The sequence below is a fragment of the Artibeus jamaicensis genome, unplaced genomic scaffold, assembly GCF_021234435.1.
Source record: "Artibeus jamaicensis isolate MK-2021 breed Jamaican fruit bat unplaced genomic scaffold, CSHL_Jam_final contig_867, whole genome shotgun sequence".
In the NCBI taxonomy this organism is placed as follows: Eukaryota; Metazoa; Chordata; class Mammalia; order Chiroptera; family Phyllostomidae; genus Artibeus; species Artibeus jamaicensis.
In genome coordinates this window covers 6,690,981-6,703,643 of record NW_026521995.1, presented here as the reverse complement: position 1 = coordinate 6,703,643, position 12,663 = coordinate 6,690,981, and positions in this window count along the sequence as shown.

Sequence of the window (12,663 nt, the reverse complement as noted above, 5' to 3'; positions counted from 1 at the left end):
AAAGCAATATACAATACCATTTTTTTCAGGCGTTGTGCTAAATCCTTTGCATTCATTATCGCATTCAATGTGCAAAATAACTCCGTGAAGAAGGTAATAGTGTAGCTTTTCATTTCCTTCCCTGAATGAAATTGAAGCTTTTAGTTGAGAGCAAGGTCACTCAGCAATGATGAGGCAGAGCTGGGACCTGCCTCTGGTCTCCCTGACCAAAAAGCTTTTGTTCTTACCTGAGATACTTTAGGGTAGGGCCTCAGGATGCTGGGGCAGGTAGCCAGTGCACAAAGAGGGAGTTTGGGAGCAACTGACCTTTCTAATGAAGCCAGCAGCACTTCCTGGTTTGGTCAAAGGGGCAAGAAGTTTTTATTTGGTCAGAATTGTGAGTCTGGATTTGAATCCAGCTCAGCCACTCATTCAATGTGTGACTTGGACAAACTTCTTAAATCCAGTTTCCTCTTCCTTCAAGTGAGAATATAACCGTATCCATTCCTGCTATGCATCAGACCTGTAGGAGAAGTGTCTGGTCCATGGCGGGCAGCTCATAATCTCAGCTTCCTCACGGAAGACCAGTAGGCATCTTGGACCCAAAGGGTCAAGGCTCTGAAAGTCAGACAGATCTGTGGTTCCCAGAACATGGAGTCTCTCTGGGAGAATTTTATAACACATTCAGGCCACTAGGAATGCCACAATTTTATAGGTTATGTAAGATGTACTTTCAAACACCAGCCTGGAATGTATTGGTTTCCTTCCATAAATGTCTCTGATCTAATCCCTACACTCCTGGGAATGTAGCTGAGAAAAACACAGATGACTATAAAAGATAAAAAAGAAAATTACAAGGGCCTTTCCAGATCAGGTTTATAGCTTATATCTCTAAGTCAGTCATTACCAGATGTAAAATTGGGTCATACCTGGGGAAAACTCACATTATTACTTTATTAAAAAGAAAATCATAGTCTTCCAATGGTGTCACTCAGGCTAAAGCCCATGATACAAAACCTAGATTTAATACCTGACCTAATTGCTGTTGTGTTCTCTCCCGGAAACATAATCTTAGTCAACCAGTCTAAAATTTTCTGGGCAGCGCCAATGAGGTAATCTGTCATGTGGGCACTCTCTGTCCCCCATAGAAGGAGGCGACCTGAATGATAAAAATTTTTGCTATTCCCTTGCCCCCAAAGATGTCCGGGTCCAAAAATAATCCTTTCTTTTTTTTGTAAATAGCTCCCTAGCTCCACCTTCTTCCTCTAAAAGTACAACCTCTCCAATCACCCTTCTAGTTGCTAGAGGGGATGCTGCCTGATTCACGAATGGCTTAATGAAGCCAATGATATCTTCAAATTGACTTGGCTGAATTTTGATCTTTAACTTTGTTCAAATAAAGTCTAAGATGCTGTTGACGTAGCAGGATGCTCCGGGCCCCTGGGTCCTATTCTGCATCACGGCAAAGTCCTTCTTTTAGAAAGCACGTTGCCAGTGCTATACAGTTTTATTAGCACTTTTAACATTACCGTTGCTATATATGCAATTTCCCTAATGACTTGAAATAGTTAATTTGCTTTTCCAAGAATTCAACTTAGGACCGAGCTGTGACTCAGGCTGTGCCTGCGTAGGCAAATGGAAATGAACCTAAGCAGTTTGTTCATCTGCTTTTGACTTCATGGGGCTCTTTCTGCCTGAGTGAGACTTCATTTTTGCTGAAAATTGCAGAGACCAATAAGCCCAGTATCATTCCAGTGTGATGTGCTTGAATTCCTACTTCCTTTTAATGTAATTGTTTTATTTTGAAAATAAGCCAATTAACAGTTTTTCACACTCTGGGAGAAAAGATTCTTATGTCTCTTTATCAGAGGCATATGATTTATGGGATTCATGTTTCTTCATCAATAAATAGTCTATTCAAGGAGTGCTTTTTAGATTATATAAAATTTCTTAAGAAGAAGAAGGAGAAGGAAAAGAGAAAGGAGGAGGATGGAGGAAGAAGAGCAAAAAAAATTTCTCTGACGTTATATTCTGATCCCAAAAGATGCAATTTTGGTACTCCCTATGGCTTTTATTTTATTTTATTTTTTGAGGATTTTTTATTTATTTATCTTTAGAGAGGGAGAGAAATATCAATGTATGGTTGCCTCTCGTTTGTCCCCTGATGGGAACTGGCCTGCAACCCAGGCATGTGCTCTGACTGGGAATCAAACCGAGATCCTTTGTTTCACAAGCCTGCGCTCAATCCACTGAGCTACACCAGCCAGGGCTCACTATGGCTTTTAGAATTCCCTGTGTAATCTGGGAAATTCCAATAGGAAATTTCTAATGCACTTGCCTTGCCTTCCACTGTTTTTACCTCCCTCGGTACTCAAGTTTCCTCTCACTCAGATTAGAGTTCATGGCTCATTAATGATTATAACTCTCCTGCATGTGTTACAAAACCTCTAGCCCCTCCTCCCCTTGACCATACCACTTGGCATATAGTCTGTGTGTACTCAACCCACTTCTCTGACTATTCCACTGTTGTATCTACGGTTCTGAGTACAGTTGGAGAAAAACCATATTGGCCGTGAACTCATGAACCTAAACCTTGAGGTGCTCTCCGCATTGCCCCCTGGTCCTGGATCCTGCCAACCTCACTCAGCGGCACCAGAGGGCCATGCGTGCAGGCTCTCTTCTCAACCTCTTCCTGCTTACTCTTAGCTGATTCCTCCTTGGTATTTGTCTGAGATGATGGAAATGATCAGAAAAGAACTTCCACTCCTTCCTCTCTGAAAAATTTTTACTCTTATCTATATCCATAATCTCGCCTTCCTCCCGTGACAATGGGTAAACTTCCCAGAGTTTTATTTAAGGTCAGCCCTTCTCTCGAGCACTGAATTCCTGCTCCTCTCACCTCTCCCAAAATGGTGTTCTTCAGAGACGTCGAAGAGAGGCATCTTTCTCACCTCCCCTTCAAGGCACGGCTCCATTCTTTGTTTCTTTTTATAGAGACATTGCCTAAAAGACTTGTCTTTGCTTGCTCTTAATACTTCCTCACTTCCCATGCTCTCATGAATACAGCTTAATCATTTGCTCCCCATATCTCGCCAAGAAATCCCTCTCGCCCAGGTCTCAGGGACCGTCTGCCGCAAAAAGCAGCTCCTTCCTCCCCTGTGCTGCTTTTTCTCAGTGTCTCAGGCCCACCTGGTATAGAGGTCTCCCCCTCTTTCTGAGGCTACTTTCTTCACTTGGCTTCTGAAACACAGAACTGTCTTGCTTCTTTCTTCACAGAACTTTTTCTGAGTCCTCCTTCTTTTCCAAAATTATAAACTTTGAAACGCGCCAGGGCTCCGACCTCAGGTTTCTTTTGCATTCAATCCACGGATATTGTAACAGTGGAAAACTGTAATGGTGGGGAATTGTTACCCACCCCACCACTCTTTTGACATTGTTTCTGTAAGTGCTGACTCCGACTAATATGTAGCTTGTAGATAAACAGCATGTTTGCATAAGAATCCTAGGAACTAACTTCAAAAGGGACAGACTAACCATCAGGTATCCCATCTCCTGGAGGTTTACTGACCTTCAACCACAGATCCAGGATGACGGAAGTCAGGACGACTAACGCAGGACCACACACACCGGACCATCACTTGCCTTATCGGAATGGACTGTGCTCGTCTGCACACAGAACACTTTGCAAACGCCTCCCTTGATCTCGTTTTTCTGTTCCCCTCTCCCTCATAAAAACCTCAGCCTTCACTGAGAGGGGGAGATGGGCTTTGAGATGTGAATCTCCTATCTTCCAGGTGGCCAGCACCTGAAAAGAAACCACTATTTTTTTAATGAGCACCTGCCTCTCGTGTATTGGCAGGCACGTGGACCTGCTTTCGGTTACAATATCCCAGTCCCATTAGTATACATGTCATCTATATGTAGGTGATTCCCAAATTTAAACCCCAGCCCAGACCTTTCTCATCATCCCTTATCACACGTGGTACTATCTGCTCACTGTTTCCTCCTAGATGTGTGGTAGGCATCTCAAAGCAAACCTGTCAAACAGAAGCTGTGACCCTTCCCCACCCCAAATCTGCTCTATTCCATTGGGTGTCACTTGTCACAGAAAGGTAACCCCCAATTAATTAGGCTCATGGTGGAGTCATCTTTGAATTCTGTTCCCCACCCCACCCCCTGCCAAATCCCACATCCATCCCATCAGCAAATCCTGTTAACTCCACCCTAAAAATATGTGGGAAAAAACACTATTTCTCACCTTCCCTCCTGCTGCCATCCCAGTCCACGGCATAACCACCCTTCTTGTGGGCTATTCACAACAGCCTTCTCACTGGTTGCTCTCCTTCCAGACTTGCCACCTACAATATAATCTCAATATTGCAGGTCCTAGGGCGATCCTTACAGGGGTGTCCAGCTCGTGGCCTGTGGGCTGCATGTGTCCCAGGATGGCTATGAATGTGGTCCAACAAAAAATTATAAATTGACTTAAAACATTATGAGACTTTTCTTGTGATTACACATTGCAATGTATTTAATGTGTGGCCCAAGACAACTCTTCTTCTTCCAGTGTGGCCCAGAGACCCCTGCAAGCATCAATTAAGATGATGGCATGCTTCCTCTCTCACCTCTTCAATGCTGATGTTGTTTATCTCATTCAGAGCAAAACCCCAAGTCCTTTCCATTGTCCAGGGGCCCAACCCTCCATACCAGTGGCTACTTTCCCCTCACACAGTCTGCTTGGTCTCCTTTGTAAATGAAACACTGCTATCTCAGGGCATTTGAGCTCGCTGTTCCTTCTCACTGAGGCAGTCTCTCTCCCAAACATTCACGTGGCTTGCACACTCCCTTCGTTCAGGTGTCAGTTCAAATGAAGTCTTTCTGGACTATCCTCTGTGAGGTAGCGCCTCTGTCCCCCTCTGTCCCCGTATCCTGCTGTGTTTTCTTCTCTGCACTTCTCATCACCTGATGGCCCCTGTTCTTCAAGTCATTCATGAAATAGCATCTCAGAAAGTTGAAATAGTACATCATAATAGCTGACCTGTTTGGCACTATTCATCACCAAAAGCAAAATCAACACAAGAGCAGGAGAAAATTATTTGTGAAGGAGTATTTTTTATGAGAGATTTGTTCAGTAGCCCAGTCATCACCTAACTCAAGAAGTGTGTGCCTAAGTTCACATATAAATGTATTGCTTAGAAGTCAAACACATTTTCCACAAAAGTATTATTATTTATGGTCCCAGGTGAGAGAACAACTATTTATTTCATCTATAACAATGTTGGCTGAGTTGATGTCAAAAATCAAAGACTGACATGAAAATAGAAGGAGAGAGACACAGAGCGAGAAAGAGAGAGAGAGGAGAATTTCATATTTTCTTGAGGACGGGACCAGCCTAAATGAAATTCCGCACGTGGAATTGGCTTCTCCCACCTCCATTTCTGAGTCCTTCTCTGTGCTATCTTGAGCATCTTATTGTTGCTTCTGTCCTTTCTTCCAAAGAAGCTCAGACTCCAAAACTCTTCCTTATCAAAACGACTGTATCCTTGGCACATTTTGTCTCCATTAGGCATTAGGAGCTTTGCAAATTTAAATAACTAATTAACTTTACACTAATAGCTCTTCAACATTCCAGAAATAGTCCATTCCCCCCCTAAACGTGTTTCCAAATTGATGGACAGTTTCTCAAAGTAAAATTAGAGAGGGAGTTTTGTAGATTTATTTTGCTCATTTCTGCCTGTTTCAGTTTTGGATTTTGATTTTGCAATCTATCCAATTTTCAGTCATCTCACAACCTGGCTGCAGTATTAAGGGGTGAGGGAGAGCTCGGGGTGGAAGAGGAGACATGGCAGCACCTTCCCTGAAGGAATGTATCATTTCTAAGGTAGATGCCGCTTCGATCCCTTAGGCTCTGTAAGCTTCCATGTACTGACAATTTTCCAACCTGAAAGGCTAAGTGTTTAGGTTTCTCTTCAAGTCCTTGCTACTGCTTTAGTAGATAACTACTGTCAGAATGAGTGAAGGGAACACAGGGAAAAACCAGCTCACTTAGTGATTAATTGAGACTGGTCCGTATCTAATCACAGCTCTCAACTCAGACTTTATAATTTAAACTTCACTAATAGTCTCCTTGATTCGTCAGCCACTTCTATGTGCTATCTTTGAACTAAGAGCCTAGCCTATCTTGGGCATTAAGCCGGCAGCATTAGTCTCAGGTCTTCAATTTGTTATGAGTCATTCAGTAGCTAAATCAAAGATGCGTCACAAGCAAATTGGTTTCCCTGAACCTAGTCACTGATAATAATAATGAGCCAGACAATTCCACTCTAACTTCTTTGGGATAATTCCCCAGTGTCTTGACATGCTAATTTCCATCAATATATTGTGGCCCAAAGTACACAAATCACTTGGGGCATTACAACAGAAGAATGCACTTGACATACACGTATAATACTCTTTTTTGGAAACAAATATGTAGCCAAATGGTAATAATTCAGGTGGCCTTACTCAAATCAGATATTTTTGGTGACTCTGCTGCCAACTGTTGATATCATACTTACCCATGATCTCCAGCAGACTAAGAATGGAAATTTTATATCAAAATTACAGTTTCCTCAATTACATTTTCATCCTGAAGATCTGATTTAAACTCTTCATCTGAGAATAAGGTTACCCAGTGTAAAAATAAAAAATTATATTTGTTTAAATATTAATAGGAAGACAAGCCACAATATTTTGGTAGATTTCTTAGAAAAACAAATAGCATTTTCCTATTCAGACAGTTCAAATCAAACTTAGATGTAAAGAAGGTACTTGTGGTTCTGAAATAGAATGTATAGCATTGTATCTTTTTTAAAAAATTCTAATGCTCATGTTCATAAGTATAAATCAAATATGACCTGAAGAACCAGGAATGATTTAAAATTAAATCGCTTTTCATAATTCAATATTATGTTCATCCATACAAATAAGAACATTTGAATTTTCATTACTTCTTTGTCAATCTGACTTTAACCTCATTATCTCAATTCTATGTCAGGATTAACTAAAAAAAAAAATAGAAAAAACTCTAAGTTGAATGCCATTCTATAAAATACTACAGTATCACTTCATTTGTGCATGAGGGGTAGGCAGGAAGGAACTTAGGCATTCCTGCTTATTATGGTGCCTTGCATAATAGACAAGCTTTGAATAATTATTAATCATGATGATGAAAATAATTAAATCGGTTATCACAGCACTTTCACCAGTGCCAATGTTACTAAGATAGAAACAGAGAAGAGGAAGGGTTGAAGGTGTTCCTAAGGAGGAATGTGGGGGAGAAGGTATGATCGGGGACTTAGCTTGAAGGTTGAACACCGGCAGCTCTCCAGTGCAACCCCGTGGAATTCACGGGGTCACTCAAACCAAACAAACCGGCCGCTTTGTATATGTATTTATACATAATCATCTTAAATGTCTCACCTTTGAAAATCTGTCTTCCATTTTTCATGGTCTCCTGGCAGCACAATGAGACTCCTACTGTGCGTACTTACAAACTGTATGGAATGCAAAGCTTCCACCTTAGGGATGTGGGGGGTCACCGAGCGGAGGAGTCAGGGGAGGGCTGCACACGGTCTCATGTTCACGGCTGTGTCCTTCCGCAGTTGGGGTCGTGATCTACCCCCAGCGATCCAAGTTTTCTCTCACGGGAGATTCTGAGGGGTGTCCTTCGTATAACTCTCCAACCTGCAATTTCTATATGTGACGTTCCTCTTCGCCTCTTGAAAGCGATTGCATCTCAATTGGCTGTGAAGCGCGAATTCCGCATTATAAACCCACATTGGTGAGCTCCAGAAAAGCCATGGAACCAGAGTTTCGCCACAATTTCACATTTCAGTCAAATCAATTGTGCGGATAATCAGCCGGTCTGGCTGCACTGCTAAAGGTGTGCTCTATGCTCCATATGCTTTTAAAAAAAATCGAACTTTTTATTTTAGAGTAGTTTTAGATTTGCAGTAATACTATGGAGGTAGTCCGGAATTTACATGTACCCCAGACTCAGTTTCCCTATTATTAACATTTTATGTTACCATGGTACATTTATCAGCATTGATGAAACAATACTGATACATTATTATTGTCTAAATTCCATCCTTTACCAGTTTTCCATAGCATTTATGTAACGTCCCTGCTCTTTCCTAGGGACCCCACTCAGAGTAGCAGGTGACATTTAGTCTCCGTGTTTCCTCAGACCCTTCTGGACTGTGACAGTTTGTCAGACACTTCTTGTTTTTGTTGACTTTGACAGAAAAATGTTAAACATGTTTTCATATGCTTAATCTGACATTTGTATATCTTCTTTGGTGCGGTGTCTGTTTATACCCATTGGTCATTTTTTAAAACAGGAGTTTCACTGATATATAATAACTCACACTTTTGAAACATACAACTCAATATTTTTTAGAGAACTCAGAGCTTTGCAAACACCATACCTGTGTAATTCCAAAATAGTCTCATTATCCCCCAAAGCAACCCCACACCTATTAGCAGTCACTGCCTATTCTCCCTTAACCCCAGGTTCTGGCAGCCTCCAGTCTGCTTTGCGCCTATAGATTTGTCTATTCTGAACTTTGCATATAAGTGATATCTCACCGTGTGTGGTCTTTTAAGTTGACTTTCACGTAGAATGGTGTTTGCAAGGGTTATACACATTGTAGCATATATCAGTACTTCCTTCCTTTTTATGCCCAAGCCATACTTTAATTTATGGATATACCATATTTTGTTTATCCAGTCATCAATTTTGGGACATTTTTTCTACTTTTGCCTATTATGAATAATGTTATTTATTTGCATGTTTCTGTATGGACCTAGGGTTTCAAGTCTCGTGGTAGAGGCCTGGGAGTCGAATTGCTAGGTCATGTGGTAATTCTATGTTTAACTCTTCCAGGAACTGCCAAACTGCTTCCCAGGACAGCTGTATTGTTTTAATTCCCATCACTAATGTGTGAGAGTTCTAATTTCTCCTCATTCCTGCCAACGCTTGCTATTTTCTTCATCTTCTTCTTAAAACTATTGCCATCCTAGTAGCTGTAATGTGGTTTTGATTTGAATTTTCCAAATGACTAATGATGTTGAGCATCTTTTTATGTATTTATTAGTCATAAGTATATTTTCTTTGGAGAAATGTCAATTTGAATTCTTTGCCCATTTTAAAATTTGTTACTTGGCTTTTTATTGCTTAGTTGTAAGAGTTCTTTATATATTCTCCATTAAAGTTCTGTAGCAGATACACAACTTGCAGTATATCTTTTCATCTTTTTTTAAAGGACAGAACTTTTTAATTTTGATGAAACCAACTTATCTCTTTTTTCCTTTTGTTGCTTGTGATTTTTGTGTTGTACCCATGAAACTATTGTCTAACCCAGTCATGATGACTGGCCTTTATATTTCTTTCTCAGAGCTTTAGAGTTTTAACTCTTATGTGTAGCTCGGGGATCCATTTTAAGATAACTTTTACATATGATGTTGACTAAGGGGTCAAACTCTACTTTTTGCATGCAGATATTCAGCTGTCCCAGCACCTTTGATGAAAAGACTATCGGTTTCCCGTTGGGTTTTCCTGGTACCCTAACATGGTCATGTCTGGAGAAAAACTAGAAGAATGTGGCTTCATAAAAGTTAAAGCAAGAAGTTATTTTAAAAGACGTCTCATCTGGTCAAAAGCGTCAGACTTTTGTGTGAGTTCAGGACTGAGCATTTTGCACTAGATTTAACAGTAAGAAAGTTGTTGCCAGTCTTGTGAGAATGATTAAATGTCCTGGAGGTTCGGGAACAAAGCAAGATATTTTATGCAAATGTAAGCCTGTGATTTCTGAAAATCTGGCAAGAAAGCCTTGAAGCAATGAAAGTAATTATCAGAAATAATATGCTGTGACTGTCCAGATTATTAGTTTTGATTTCTGACCGTGGTTCCTCGTGTAATAAAGATGGCCCAAGCTTGTCCCCTTTTTCTGTTCGGGTATTTCCATATTTAACCAGAAACATCTCATGATAAGGAATTTTATATAAGAGGCCTTATGTATAATTGCAGTTTATGATGAAGTAAGGTATTATTTCCTTAAAATATTCTAAGTGTAACTTTCTTTTTATTTTGGAAATGTAAACAGAAGGCCCATTCCAGGACACTGCTGTGGCTTCTTCATTTGCTGCAGCTCTCCTGGCAGGAAAGAATAGTCATTTCTCCCTGGACGTGTAGGAGGTTATTCCAGGATGAAATGTTCTTGAGTTTTAAGACAATTACATACCATCTGGAAGCAGGACAGCGGGGTCCTTACTGTTTTAGATTGAGACATCTTGAGACAAAGTGAAACAGGATGAGTACTGCTCTGCTCCTTCCCCGCTGAACATCCTCTAAAGCAAGGACTATTTCTCCACGGCAGGAACTGAATTTTAGGAAGCCTGTGTGTGTTATTTTTGTAAGATCAAAAGCCCACAATTCCCAATGCATCTAGGTGACAATCTTGAATTTATGTACTAGTCTCTAAGAACTGGGGAAATATTTAGCGTGCACATCTCCCCACTTCTGTCCATCCCCTTCCCCAGCACACAGCCCGAGGGAGCTCGCTACTCATCTTCAAAATGCCCAGGTACGTGCTTTCACTCTGTGCTTTGCCTCAGGAAGCAGTTTTTCAAATCTAGGAAAAGGCCGTAGTCTTCAGTCTAAAGAGATTTAAAGACAAAGCCTCAAGACAAAGGGCAACTGTGTCATCTCCTCTGCTCCTTGATAATCTTTATGTCTGCTTGTGTTAATAATAGTAATCATTAGTATTATCAGTGTTAACGTTTACTGACCTTGTACTAAGTCTAAGTATGGTTCTAAGTGCTTTATTCATTTAATACAAAAAACAAATGAAATAGGAAAAATGATCATCTTCCTATAGATAAAGAAACTGAGACACAGAATGGGTAGATAACTTGCTTGTGGGTGCAGAGCCGGGGGGGGGGGGTGATCCCAGGAAAGATGTGACTGGAAGACTCCATCTAGGTTCCCCTTGGCCTGCACTACACCTGACTTCCTTGTGCGACAGTGACAGGGGAGCAATTGTGTCACCTTCTCAACAACATCAAGGAACTTGGGGTCAGGACTCAACAAAGGGGCAGTGTTTGGTTCTGCAGGCACTGGGGAACTAGCCAAGTGAAGAAGATGGCTGGAGCCGCCCGAACAGAAAGTGCATGTCAGAGTCTTTTTCCCTTCAGAGGGCGGGCCTCTAGTAGCCTTTGTCTGCACTCTGGGGACAGAAGCTCACAATCCCAAGGACAGAGAAACTGAAAGTATTAAGTTTCAAAGGAAGGAAGGAAGGAAGGAAGGAAGGAAGGAAGGAAGGAAGGAAGGAAGGAAGGAAGGAAGGAAGGGAGGGAGGGAGGGAGAGAGGGAGGGAGGGTTGCACCTTTCACTGAACTCATTGTACCCTTTCTCTCCTGACCCAGCAGAGTATTCCTGTTTTAACATTCATTACATTTGTTTTAATAGTAAATGTTTTGTTCGGAATTTAGCTACTTAGGATTACTACTTTTGTTTTTAGCAAACACATGAAGAGAAAAACTCAAAACACCTATTTTGAAAGGGAGAAAAAAGGTCAAACATGAATGTAATTAGCCTTGTGGAAGGAAAAAGGAACAGAGTCTGTATTTTTGAGTAGAGACCCATCTAGTGGCCATGCATGAACATACTTACACGTGAAAGAAATCACCTAGGGATTCGAAGTACACAAGTGCTTTGAATGATAAGAAGCAAGACTAGGGAGGCCTTGGCAATTTCCATCTCAGTTCTCTCTTGGTCCATTTTTCTGGGACATATTTTTACAAGTATAGTGGTACAGTTCATCATTCAAAATGCAAAATATTTTTTATCAAAAACACCAAACTTAGAAAGTCTTTTTTTTTGGTAAGTGGTTTTATAGAATGTTTCTTTCCATGCTCTGCACTTATAAAACATGTATACTTAAAAAACTCTTGTAGGAAGCATATAGTATTTTTTAGATTATTTATCAGCTTTTTTGAGGTACAATTTATGTGCAACAAGCTGCCTTCATTTCAAGTGTGCAGTCAATGGGTTTTGACAGATGTATCCACTCCTAAAAATATGGCCCCGGTCCAGGCGCAGAGCCCCAGGCCCCCAGACTTCCTTCGTGCCACGCTGCCAATCGTCTGTCTCCCACTCCTGGCCACGTGCAACCTCTCCCCTGCTACTGGGCCCTCCAGGTCAGTTTGCATTTAACAGAATTTTGTATGAAGGAAATAATATAGTGGTGGAATGGGCCATGTCATTCAGAGCAATTATTTTGAAATTCCTTCTTGTTGTGTGATGAACCGGTAGTTTGTTCCTTTTTATTGGTAAGTAGGAAGTATTCCATTATACAAATATACTACATATTATAAATACATGTGGATTGTAGGGAACTGCTTCACGAGATGTGGAAAAGTAGCTCAGCACCCACGTGGAAAACCAGTGGGGGGTGAGTTGGCACACAGGACCACACCTGTGAAGAAGTTCTCCTGTGGGAAACCAGGCCTGCATATACCCAGGCTGCTTTGTAACTTGCTCTCGCTAAAACATCTCTCTCCTTGAGTTCAGGCAGCAAGCCCTTGCTGCATATCTTTAAAGTAACTTCCTAAAGTCTGTGCTAATTCTCCCAAGGACTG